Source organism: Dermochelys coriacea, chromosome 8, assembly GCF_009764565.3.
Source record: "Dermochelys coriacea isolate rDerCor1 chromosome 8, rDerCor1.pri.v4, whole genome shotgun sequence".
In the NCBI taxonomy this organism is placed as follows: Eukaryota; Metazoa; Chordata; order Testudines; family Dermochelyidae; genus Dermochelys; species Dermochelys coriacea.
In genome coordinates, this window is record NC_050075.1 from 29,682,429 (window position 1) to 29,696,251 (window position 13,823).

Sequence of the window (13,823 nt, forward strand, 5' to 3'; positions counted from 1 at the left end):
AAACCTCTTCCAGTTGGCCAGGTAGGTAGCCCTGGTGGATGGTTTCCTATTGCCAAGGAGGATTTGTTTGATTGGGTCTGAACAGGAGAGCTCCATCGGGTTCAGCCATGGAGCTTCCACGCCGTGAGGTGCAATGACTCGAAGTTTGGGTGCTGGAGACAGCCATGATCCTGAGTTAACAAGTCCGGGAAGAGTGGCAAGGTGACTGGGGTTTCATGGACATTTCCAGGAGAGATGTGCACCAGTGCTGGTGGGGCCAGGCTGGGGCTATTAATATCATTGAAGCATCTTCCCTCCATACTTTGAGGAGTACCTTGTGAACAAGAGGGATGGGAGGGAATGTATATAGGAGTTGTTCCCCCCCACGGGAGGAGGAATGTGTTCGAGATGGAGCCTGGGCTGTGGTTCAGGAAGGAGAAAAACTGCTGACACTTCCTGATGTGTTGCATGGTGAACTGGTCTACCCGGGGAAAACCCCACCATTGGAAGATGGAGTTTGCGATGTCCGAGTGCAGGGACAACTTGTGGCCATGGAACGACCTGCTGAAGTAGTCTGCCAACTCATTCTATACTTCAGGGAGGTATGATGCAGGTGTATGGAATGAGCTAGACAAAAGTCCCACAGCATGAGGGCTTCCTGGCACAGGGGAGAGGAGTGTGCACCCCCTGCTTGATAGAAAACATCACCGCGGTGTTGTCAGCCATAACTGATACACATCTCCCTGCCAAGTGCACTCAGAAAGTCTGGCATGCTAGGCACACCACTCTCCGCTCTCTGACATTGATGTAGAGAGCAAGTTCTGCCTGAGACCACAGGTCTTGTGTCCTGAGGTCTCCCAGCTGTGCGCCCCAACCCAAGGCTGGCGCGTCCATCAACAGCAAGAAAGATGGCTGAAGACTGGTGAAGGGGATCCCCATCAATACTACCTGCGGGTCAAGCTACCACAGGAGAGAGTCGAGGACTGGACAGGGCAGAGTCACAGCCCTGTCCAAACTGTCCCAAACTGGCTGATACACTGAGGCTAGCCACGATTGGAGCAGCCGGAGTCTGAGCCTGGCATGTTGCACCACATAGGTACAAGCGGACATGTGTCCCAGGAGTTTCAGGCAATTCCTTGCTGTGTTGGTGGGGAACTGCCTGAAACTTCAAAGGATGTCGCCCAGGGCCTGGAATCTCGATTCCAAGAGGTATGCCTTGGCCTGTGTAAAGTACAGTACCACATGTATAAATTCTATCCACTGAACTGTGAGCAGGGGGAGGGTCTGCTGCGGCTCCCACAGCTGCCCACCTGGCTCTTATAATGGCCAGGCTTCAGCTCTGAGCCCTCCCCTCCCGGAGCCGGGTCAGGGAGAGCTCCAGGGCAGCTGTGGGGAGCCTGGGTCCCTCCACCTGCCCTAGACAAGGCAGGAGGCTGCCTTCGCCTCCACTATGGGTGGGGGCCCGTGCCCCCCCCCACACTTTTGGGAGGACTCTGGTGTCCTTGTTCTGGGGTGGGGTTAGTGGGGGCTGGCCTGCAGCCAGGGACAGTAGGAGTTATGTAACACGTAGAATACTGTGTTCCAAAACTGTTGGAAGTGAAACTTGTCACCTGATGCAGGGAAGTCTCAGAGCTGACTCAATCAACACTGAGAATAATCGACATCTGTGAATCCAGCCCAATCTCTGTGTTGACTGTCTGGACCAGATGCAGGCTTGAGCGCTTACAAAAAAGACCCCGAAGAAAAGTCTCTAAGTAGGGGACATCCTGGCTAAGAGACAATTGTCTGTAACTGTATAAGAGAAGGAGAAGGGGCACATTACGGAGGAAACACTCTGCCAGCGGATGTGTCTCATGAAAGGTGGATCCCAGCTTTCTGGACTGGACAAGCACTGACCATTGGCTTAGATATACCTTATTAGATAGGAAATAACTTATTAATAAATATAGGCTATAGATTGTGTTCTATGTTTTTCTTCTATTTGTAACCTTATGTTTCAAAACCCTTGAACTTGCCTTTACATGAATCTCTATCTCATGCTCTGACATGTCTAAGCGCCTTGTGCTAAGGACGGTGTTGAACAGAGGTGAAACCAGTGAACTGGGGTGCACTGTTTCCTCAGGGGCTGTGGATTGGTGAGCGTCCATAAGACAAGGGACTGAGGGCACTCAAGTGTAAAAAAGTGGGGTGTGTAAATTGCTAGGCTGAACTGGGAAAGAGTGGGGCTCATGGACCCTGGAGTGGAGTACTTATCTTGCCAGCAGCCAGTAGTTGGGGAGTTTTCTTTAGCGGGCACAGACAAGACTCCCTGCTGCTGTGAGCAGGCAGTAGTAGTGATTCACCATGGACACCTCAGTTTATTCCCACAAGTGTCACAATCCCCCCCAAATCAGGGATCGGCAACCTTTGGCCTTCGGCCTGCCAGTGTAGGTCCCCTGGCGGGCCAGGCTGGTTTGTTTACCTGCTGCGTCACAGGTTTGGCCGATTGCAGCTCCCACTGGCCACGGTTTGCTGCTCCAAGCCAATGGGGGCTGCAGGAAGCAGCGGCCAGCACATCCCTCAGCCCACACCACTTCTTGCAGCCCCCATTGGCCTGGAACGGTGAACCGTGGCCAGTGGGAGCTGCAATCGGCCGAACCTGTGGATGCGGCAGGTAAACAAACCAGCCCAGTCTGCCAGGGGGCTTACCTGGTGGGCTGCGGGCCAAAGGTTGCCGATCCCTGCTCTAGGTGTTTATAACAGAAACTGTGTTTTTACATTCCCAGGAATGGTAATGTCTGTTCGGGATACTATAGTTCCACTATCTTGGCCCTCTTTCTTTCAGAGATCACTTCTCTTACTGCAGTACATTATTAGATGGGTGTGGGATTGTGTCAGACACGAAATTTGGAACACTAAGGCAAGTTCATACCCAAACAAACCCTAAACTATTTTTCTGATCATCATAAGGAAAAAGAGCACAGATGCTCTTTCGCCTTCCTTTCACTCACCTTAGAGCTCAAGGTGACCCTACTAAGGAAGCAAGCTACTTGACAATTCCTGCTAGCCAGGATTTCCCATTTTAGACTCTGACTAAGGCAAGGCAGCTATTGCTTTGCTGTTTGACTCTTTTCCTGACTGTCAGTTTTTATTTACTCCATAACTTTCAAAGATTGAAGTTTTCCTGGGGAAAAGTTCTCTGTGTCTCTGAATGCACTATCATAATGTCTAACTCAGACCTTCCCTTTGTTCCCAAGGTCAGGAATCTTGGATTAATCCCTGACTCCGACGTTTCTCTTCCCTCCTACATTTCCCTTATCTGAAGATCTGTCTATCTCTGCCTCCCTCCAGCATTGCCAGAATTCTTCCTAGTCTTGGCCTTGACTCCACTGCAATACTTATTCATTCCCCATCATGACTATTACAACTCCCTCCTTCAAGGTCTTTCTAAATCCCTAATCTTCTCTAAATTTCAGGGGTCCAGAAAATCATGGCCCAGGCTAGTCTCTTGGTCCAGAAAGCAGGATTATTTCCCATCCCAGTCCTGCATCTTTTCAGGGGAGTCCTGTCTACCTCAACATCCGTTTCAATATTGCCTACCAGGTATTCAAAGAATTCTTCAGGCATGGGCTCCAGTCAACCTTGTATGACCTTGTATGTTCACCTACATGTTCATTCAGCTCCAAATGATTTAGGGGATTAGCAGCTAAGGGGAGGAGGTGGCTGTTTAAAAACAAACACCTCTGCTTTACTTAGAGATTTGAGTGCAGTTAATGGGAACAACAGTATCAATGAGAGCCTGAGTACGGCTGCTTGTCAAAGCCCTGTGCAAGAGCACATAGAGGGAAAAGCAATACCCACTTACAATTCCCTGGTGTGCTTTTCCCTTAAAATATCATTCAATGTGAAAGTTTTTAGTATACCAAGCTTCCTTTAGCGCATGGAAACACAGCTGAGTTTCTTTCCCAGAGGAAACTGCAGACCCTGATTGCTCTTTGAAAATAATTTATTTTACTAATGAATGCTACATCCATCAGGATTACATCCCCCCCCTTCTTTGCCCACACACTTGTTTTTACCAAGTACTCTTAAAGAGTTGTAAAGTTAAAGGCATGACCCCCTTCCCCTTAAAATAATCAATGGACCTAGGGACATGAGTATGTATGCAACTGGCTGATTCATTGAAAGTGATGCCTTAAGACAGGTAATGAGAAGAAAATCATTATCCCTCTGAATAATTAGTGGAATGTTCATGAGAATATCCAGGCAGGAACCATGTTAATCCATTTGGCGGGGACACAAAATGAGCTTCTTTACTAGTCCAATTCTGCACTATTCCATATCCCAGATCAGGAAGCGAAGTCTATAAATCAGAACAGATGTGCTCCTCTTTGCTGAAGGAAACCGATAACTGTCTCCTGAGAAGGCAGACACATCAAGTGCTCCAGAATGGGATGGCTACTTGGGCCTACAAAGATATGACAATTTGGGGGGCGATATTCTCTCACCCTTTAAATTTATCGCAATATGAGGATTAGGACACACAGACCTCAATCAAGCAACCTTTTCTCTGCTGCTGGTATTACAACCCATTACAAAACAGCACCATTTACATATTATTGAAGGATAAAATGGTGATTTGCAAATACCTTTGATTTTTTAATGTTCCCTCAAATACATAAAGTTACCAGATAAAATCCTGGCTCTACTGAAGTCACTGACAAAACTCTAAGTGACTTCCATGAGGCCAGGATTTCACCCTAGATCTCCGCAGTGTTCATGTGAAGCATGGATCCTTATCACAGCACAATGCTGCATCCAGCTTCCCTCAACAGAATTGTTCTGTTTTCTTGACAAACTTGGAATCTAGGAATGTCCTGTCTGTGTTATGCACTACTTACCCCATAAGAAAAGGTATTACAATGCTAATGTTCATAGAAATGTTTATATAAATTTCTCCCAAGCTTCAAGGAAAATAGTTTTGTCTGGATTTAAATATTCCTCTGATATGCTTGCAGCACAAAACACTGTGGTGTGGTATAAGTGCACGAAAACCAGATAACGAAATTGACTACAAACAAAAAACTGACCATTTTTATTGGCCAAACTGAATGAAATTCATAAAATAATTAATCATATGTAGTCAAAGTTAAACTAGATTTAAAAAAAAAACTCTTTCATATTTTAGAATCTAAAGTGTTGTAGCGGGCAGGAAGGGTATACTTTGTATCCACCCATATACGCACACTTACCTCCAACTTTTCTCATAGAGTGAGTCCTCAGCTCATCATGCAGTGTGTGCAATTCCAAAGTTTGTGTATATCTATCTCCCTAGACCGTCTTACAGTGAAGGTACATCTACACTTACGGCAGCATGTAGAGTGCAGACATTGCACACCTAGGTATAAATAGCCATGTAAATTATGAGGAATGTTCCCAGCTGCCTCCTCCCACTGGAACCTTTCACTTCTGCGTGTAGCTACCTACTGCAGAGACAAGTGTGGGGACAGCCTGCCTTTCACTGCAGCACGTAACTACCCGTACCCTTCATGCTGCCGCAAGGGAAGACAAGACCTTAGAATAGGCTGGCAGCTCCACAGTCCCCTCCCAACTCTTCTGCAACAACAGTCAAACTCTTACACCGAGCCTGCTCCAACAAGGTAGGTAAGTTTTAAAGAGGAATACACTGGCTCACAGAGGTAAAATGACTAGCCCCAACTTACAGAATGAGCCAGTGACAAAGCTGGGACTAAAACCCAGCAGGCTGCCATTGAGATCAATACAGTATGGAGAAGAGCAGTATGTTAATTTTAGTCTGGGTAACAACTAAGCAAGTTTGCAATTACTACCATAAAAGGTGACATAAGATCTCTAAGCAATGACCAGTTTATTCATGAAGATTCAATGTGTTACCATGGAAATCCATTCTGTTCCTATGACATTTGCAGTGTGAATGCAATATTGCCAATGCCAAGCATTCAAATATCATGAGTCAGGCCCCCAAAGCCATGATGGTGGCTTAAAAATCACAAGATTTTAAAAAGTTACATGTTTCAGCCTCTTTTTCTTTGCCTTCTTGTTTCTGAATCTTTAGGGTGCACTTGGCTCATATTTTCAAACTTTTCTCTGCAACAGTGAGAGCTAGGAACTTATTGTTTTCCTTTAAATGAAAGCTAAGATTCTCACATAATGGCAACAGTTTGGAATTAAGGCTTAAAGAAAAGCTCCAGATTTTGCATGAAGACTCAAAATGAAACTGCAGGAGTTGGCAACACTGAGCATCCTCTTAAAGTGTGTGTACCGCTCTCTCAACAGACTAGCCAGTAAATTCAGAACTGTAATGATTTCAGAGAAAACTAAACGAACATGCCCTGATTTTCTAGAGTTCACAAGAACACAGGAGAGAATTTGAATGAGGTGGCCCTTTTGTTTCTAAGATCAAAGGTTATAATGCGAATTTCTTCTTCTATTCTTTAAACGTGACTGGGAAAGGCTAACCCCCCAGGAAGACAGCCTGACCCCCCCCCTTCATTCTCGGACTCTGAAGTTCAGAGCTATTAGAGAAAAAACAAGGGGATATTTTTAGACTGTTTACAAAGAAAGAACTGTAATCTTTTTAATGTATCTACCTTCAAATTGTAATGAATAGAGTTAGTGCAAATCACTGCATTCCCATAGTTATGTACAAAGAGCACTGGTCAGCTCATCAATAGATGTGGTATTTTGCCTGCATTGATGCTGGCATTCTGGAGAGAATGGGAATGAAAAGGGTGCCTGTGAATACACTGTAGCAGGGGCAGATTCACACACCAGGAGAACATTAGATCCTCCAGGGTTTTCAGCTCCCAGACACCTCTTCCTTTTATGAGGCTCTTATTCCCCTCTTGTGGTAGGAGCCTCAACCTTCTTCTGTGTAGCAGTTCAAGGTTAGTATTTCAGCACTGTGAACTTCCTTAGATGCCTTCCTTGTAAGTCTCTCATCTGTGTCCCATTATTTTGCATAAAACAAACAAGTGCTCTCCTAGAATTCTTCTTCTTGAGGATGCTGGGTGCCCCTTCTTGACTCTGCCCTGGGCAGGGCGGATCTTCCATGCGAGGGATGGAGGGGTTGCTCTGGCAACAGCTGTTCACAGTGGGATGATTGGTTTTCTCATTTTTCTTCACTGAGTAGTGCCCTACGTGGCAGAGCAGCAGTTACTGATTTTCATCCTAATTTAAAAGGAAAATGTACCTCACTATCTCTGCTCCTGGCCCCAGCTCTTTGGCCACCAGTGCTCACTGCTTCCGTGCTTGCCAAGCAATGCTCCTTTGCATTACGTGTTTTGACATTTTTCCCTGCCAAAGTCAGACACATCCCTGAGACCCACCCTACTCTTCAACCACGAGACAGAGCCAGCACCACTGATTGTTTGTTTGGGCTGTTGCAAAGCGAGGGAGAATGTAGTGAAGTTATGTGAATGTGCCATGTCTAATGCCGATTGGAAAATACTGACCACAATTCCTCTTTCACAATCAGCATCTTAAAAATATTTCCATGCTAGTTACTTTCTCACAGTCCAGCATCTTGTGTAAGCAATTGTCTATTCTTGAAGATCACATGGGTCAGAATGAGTCAACATACAATGTATCATCCCATAGTGAGAAATTGCTCATAGCTTCATATTTGGAAACAAACCTAGTTGAATTGAGACCAGTGTGTGATATAGCCAGAGAGAAGAGGCCTCAGGGTAACCAGAAGCTGCTAGATGTTGTCACTGTATGAAACCAATAAGAGCTTTTTGGGTGCTCGCATCTCTGAAAATCAGGACTACTAGAGGTGGGTTGGAGCTGGAATGTTCTAACTCAGTCTGGATCCAAACTTCAGGGACATTGGGTTTCAGTGGATTGGCCCACTTCTTATTATAGATTGAATGCAGGCAGTTCAGAAATGTATGGAGATGTTCTGGAAAAAGACCAGTGCCCAAGTGGAGAAACCAGTCCTTTTTGTTTACTTAACTTTTAAAGGGGAAGACCATCTTTGTGTTCATCAAAAGGGACCTGTGTATCTTCTGCATGGGGACTGCTGTTAGCCAGGGCAGGATTCTTCATGAACAACCAAGGGATGGGCTGTGCAGCCAATGCATTATATTGTTCCTTGGGACAGAAGCAAAGCATATCCTGATTAAAGTTTATTGTGGACTACAGGAGGAGTACAGTTCAGGTAAGGGTCTGAACAGCTCCACTAACTCACGAGGGTATGACTCCTGGGTGATGCTGTATGAGGGCTGGCATGGGGTGAAGGAGGAAGCTCCCTGGATGGTCTTCTCCCCTAGTGCATCAGCACAGCAGGGGACAGTAGTCAGCTCTCAGAGCACAATTTATTGATCCATTCACAATTTCCACTCCCTAAGATTTCGCAGCACTGTTTATACACGAATGTCCCACACATCATACGGTATCAATGCCCAGCTCTAGCCACCATAGCAATGCTAGGAAAACTATTCACTAATTCTCTGAGGAAATCAGAGTTCAGGTCCTTACTAGCACAATCCCAGCAAGTGTGAATTGCTGCTCACCTGGCACAACTGTTTCCCTCCACATCCTTCTTAACCACACTCCAATATTTAATGCCATGTAACATCACCACCCAGTGGCCAAAGTTATTCATTGCATCTAATATTTATCTAGATATTTTGGTTATCCAATTCACACTTCTATCTAAACTTGGAGAAGAACTGGCAAGAGAATTGAAGGACTCTTATTTCAATACAGATCACCAGGGCCTGAACTGAGGGAGAGCCAGGAGGAAAAGATGCCCTGTCAAAATTTAAATATCTAATCTACTGTAATTTCATTTTAAAATATACAACCTTTCCTCCTAGTTGGAGCCCTGATGGTATGATAAAGTGAATGTGGGGAGGAAGAAGAGATCTAATGGGCTTCCCATCCAAGGATAGTTAGATTCTGTTTAAACATAGATTCATAGATATTAGGTCAGAAGGGACCATTATGATCATCTAGTCTGACCTCCTGCACAATGCAGGCCAAAGAATCTCACCCCTCATTCCTACGAAAAACCTCTCACCTATGTCTGAGCTATTGAAGTCCTCAAATTGTGGTTTAAAGACTTCAAGCAGCAGAGAATCCTCCAGCAAGTGACCCATGCCCCATGCTACAGAGGAAGACAAAAAACCTCCAGGGCCTCTTCCAATCTCCCCTGGAGGAAAATTCCTTCCCGACCCCAAATATGGCAATCAGCTAAACCCTGAGCATATGGGCAAGATTCACCAGCCAGATACCCAGGAAAGAATTTTCTGTAGTAACTCAGATCCCATCCCATCTAACATCACATCACAGGCCATTGGGCCTATTTACCATGAATATTTAAAGATCAATTAATTGCCAAAATCATGTTATCCCATCATACCATCAGTATGGTAGAACAGTAGAAGAGAAAAGGATCTTCTTATTTCCCTTTCTCTTGTAAATTATTCAGATTTGAGCAGAACTAGATACTCTTGCCCATTATCCACATGGACATCATTAACACCTCATGATCTTACGCTGCTGATTTGTAAAGGGACCAGACACAGCACTATGAAAACTTAGCTTGTATCATGTCATAAATCAAACTGAACCCTCATGGAAATTCAAGACCAAAATTACTTTGCAAGCCATCTATTTGTCTTAGCATGTGGGGAATGTAGAGGAAATAAATGTGATGGGGCTTAAGGCATATTTTACAGCTTAGATTTACATGCTGCCAAAGTGCGTTGGGTTTTTTTTTTGAGGGGGTACAGGAGGGAGGGAAGGATTGTCATGTATCTGGGTGGTTATTCCACTACAGAGGTAGTATATAATAGCTGTCAGGGCAAGGAAGGCTTAAGTCAAAGCCCAATGGAAACAATGGAAAGTCTGCCATTGACTGTACAGGGTTTTGGAATCAGTCCCTGGTGTGGTGGATAGGTATAATTTTTCCTAAACGTAAATCAAAATTAATGGAAAATGAAGCAACATGGGGCACAACTTTCACCTACTGCTAGTCCAGCAGGGGTTTGAGTGGAACCCTCCTATGTTCAGCAGAACCAAATGATTTACATGAGAAGGAGCAAACCTTGAATATTCTGCTAAATCTTCACTCTTGAGCCCTTCATTCCACAGGTTGGTTCAACTGGCACAACAAAGTGATTTATGGTGAAGGCTTTAGCTTTTCCTCCCCTTGCAAACTCTCACTGCAGTTTACATTATGGACCAGAATAGTAACAAATATTTGAAACGGCAACTATTTGTATGAGTTTCTCCTTCTTCAAACATGATCTGAACCTCACGCTGCATGGAGGGGAGCCAGGAGAAAATGCCGCACTAAATGAAGTGGTGCTTGGAGGGTGCTAAATAAATGTAATTTTTCATATCCTGTTAGCTTTTCATATATCATTACTATCAGTTCAAAACCCCTCCACATAGCTGTATTTGTTATAACTCATTCTTTTCTCAAAACAGTGCAATGGAGTAAGGTTTGAAGGCTCTTTTCCCCACAGTTACAACAGAAAGCATAACATATGGAGTGGGTCACTGTCGTCTATAATGCTGAGTGTATTATACAGATCACAACCAACTGATTAGGGTAAGAGGAAGTCTGACCCAACATTTATAACAGTGTTTACAGGACAGAAGTTTCTTTGAATCATGGGACCAAAAGCCACTTCCAAGGGATAAGAATGTTATTTTGTTGGGGAGGACGGGGACCCTATAGTTTTTAACCCTTTGTAAAAACAATCATGCTAAATAAGAAGAAGAGCAATGACTAGTTCCCCTGATTTCTTTCCTGGGAAGATTTATCACAACATAGTTTTAAATGGAGAACATTTGTGATAATATTATGCAGCAGAGAGTTCTGGCTGTTTTTTGTATTCTCAGCATTGGTTTAACAAGTCATTAATGAGAGGGACAAATAATACTTGAGGCATGACCAAGGTCAATTATGATAGCTTACCAGTATCTTTATATTACACTGAGTAAAGGGAAATGACACTATGAACCATTCTTTAACAGGGTGAGAAATGTATTATGTCTGATTTTCACCATCCTTCTTCAATGTAAGAGGAGGTTACTCACCCTGTGCAGTAACTGATGTTCTTTGAGATGAGTATCCCTGTGGGTGCTCCACTTCAGGTTAAGATGTGTCCCAGTGCCTTCAATCAGAGATTTCTACAGCAGTATCCCTACGGGCTGCACACATGCTGTGCTTGCCTCTCGAGCTGTCAGTGTTTGAATAGCGTGTGCACAGCCCGGGTTCCTCAGTTCCTTCTCTACAATGGAGTGAGTCACGAATTCCAAAGTAGAGGGGAGGAGGGTGGGTAGTGGAGCACCCAAGGACACTCATCTCGAAGAATGTCAGTTACTGCACAGGGTGAGTAAGCTCCTCTTCTTCGAGAGAGATGTCCCTGTGGGTGCTCCACTTCAGGTGACTGAAAAGCAGTATCCCTTAGGATGGTTGGGACTTTGGATGAGGCAAGAAGTCTGTTGACAAGAGAGCTGTACCCAATCTGGTGTCAGACGCTGCAGTGTGGATGAAAGCATAGTGATTAGTGAAGGTAAGGTTCGATGCCCAGGTAGCTGCCTTACATATGTCAGACTGTGGGACATTACGGAGAAAGGCTGTGGAGGTGGAGACAGCTCTGGTAGAGTGTGTTCTAATTGACATAGGAGGTTGTATTTGCCTGAATTGGTAACAAAGGCGTATGCAGTCAGCAATCCATTTGGAAAGTCTCTATGTAGAGACAGCTGAGTAGTAGAGACAAAAAGTCTGAGGGTTTTCCTAAATGATTTTGTTCTATCCAGGTAAAAGGATAATGCTCTGCAAACATCAAGAGCGTGCATTGTTGTTTCAAAGGCGTTAGCGTGAGGTTTTGGGGAACATGGTGGGAGCTGTATAGGTTCATTGAGGTGAAAGGAAGAATGTATCTTAGGTAAGAACCTTAGATGCGTTCAGAGTGTGACCTTATCACAGAGGAACTTGGTATATGGAGGGTCCGCCATAACTGCCCCCATTTCTCCTACTCGTCTGGCCGACGTGATTGCTATGAGGAAGCCGATCTTCATGGATAGGTGGAGAAGGGAGCAGGTAGCCATCAGTTCAAAGGGTGTATCCATCAGGACTTTGAGGACTAGATGTAAATCCCAAGGTGCAGCAGGCAGTTTCACGTCTGGGTATAAGATACCCCTCAGGAAACTTTTGGTGATTGGATGGGCAAAGACTGTTACATTGTCAATCTTATGGTGGAAAGTGGTGATTGCCATGACGTGGACCTTGAGTGAGCTTGTAGAAAGGCCAGATGTTTTGAGGTGTAACAGGTAATCCATTATCAGTGGGAGTGAAGCAGAAACTGGAGCGGTCTGCTTGTCAGCGCACCAAGATGTGAACCGTTTCCATTTATGCAGGTAGCTAGTGCGCGTGTTGTGTGTTCTGCTGTGTACTTGGTCCAAACATGTTAATTCTGCATTAGAGAACCATTGATCAGCCAGGCCCTCAGGTGGAGATGTGGTATGTCGGGATGAAATAGTTGTCCCCTACGTTGTGATAGGAGGTTGCTGAGTGGGGGAAGGGGAATGTTGACTGACATGCTCAGGAGGAAGGGGTACCACGGTTGTCCGGGCTATGCTGGGGCTATGAGAATGATGTTGGCTCTGTCTGTTCATATCTTCTGAATTACTCTGTGCAATAGAGGCATTGGTGGGAATGCATACATAAGAGTTTCGGTCCAAGGGGACATAAAGGCGTCTCCCCGTGAGTGTTTCCCCAGGCCTGCTCTGGAGCAGAATGTCAGGCATTTTTTGTTTGTTGCTGTTGCAAAGAGATCCAGTTGGGGATAACCCCAGGTATGGAAAATGTTGGAAAGAAGGGTGTCATTGATTTCCCCCTCGTGCTATATGGGGAACGATCGGCTGAGCTCGTCTGTGGTGGTATTCTGAGAACCTGGAAGGTATGAGGCGGAGATATGAATGTTGCATTGAAGGCACTAGTTCCAAAGTTTTACTGCCTACGTGCAGACAGAGTGTAAGTGTTGACATAAAACATGCATGCAATGTTGTCAGTCATGATTCGAATTCAGTAGTTTTGGATGATGGGAAGGAAATGGAGGCAGGCATTGCGTACGGCCCGGAGCTCTAGCAAATTTATGTGAAGCTTGGTTTCTGAAGTGGCCCAGAGACCCTGAGTGGTGAGGTGGCTGATGTGTGCTCCCCATCCTGTGAGGGATGCATCTGTGGTGATGGTAATTGAAGGGGGATCTTGTCGGAAGGGAATCCCAGTGCAGAGGTTGATGGGAGAGGTCCACCAGAGAAGTGACTCCTTGACTTTCTGGGGCATAGTTAGTAACCTATTTATGCCTGTGCTTGTTTGGTTTGTATATCGTGGCTAGCCAACCCTGAATGCATCGCATGTACAGGCGAGCATTTGTGACCACAAATGTGCAAGAGACCATATGTCCTAAGAGCTGTAGGGAGTCTCGGACTGTAGTCTGTGGGCTGGCACATATCTGGGTAATAAGGATGCCCATTGTGTGGAATCTGTCCTGGGGGAGAGATGCAAGACCAGTGGTGGAATTGAGGTGGGTGCCGATGAAGTCAATTTGTTGGATAGGTTGTAAGGTAGATTTGTTTTTGTTTATTTGAAGGCCCAAGGTGCGGAAGCAGTGAAGGGTTGCAAGAGTTGCATGGTTCGCTTCTAACTGAGTGGGAGACTTGAGGAGACAATCGTCCAGGTGAGGAAATATGAGGATTCCTTTTTTCCTGAGATGTGCTATTACAACTGCTAGCACCTTGGAGAATACATGTGGTGTGGTGGAGAAGCCAAATGGGAGGACTTTGTATGGTAGTGTTGCGCT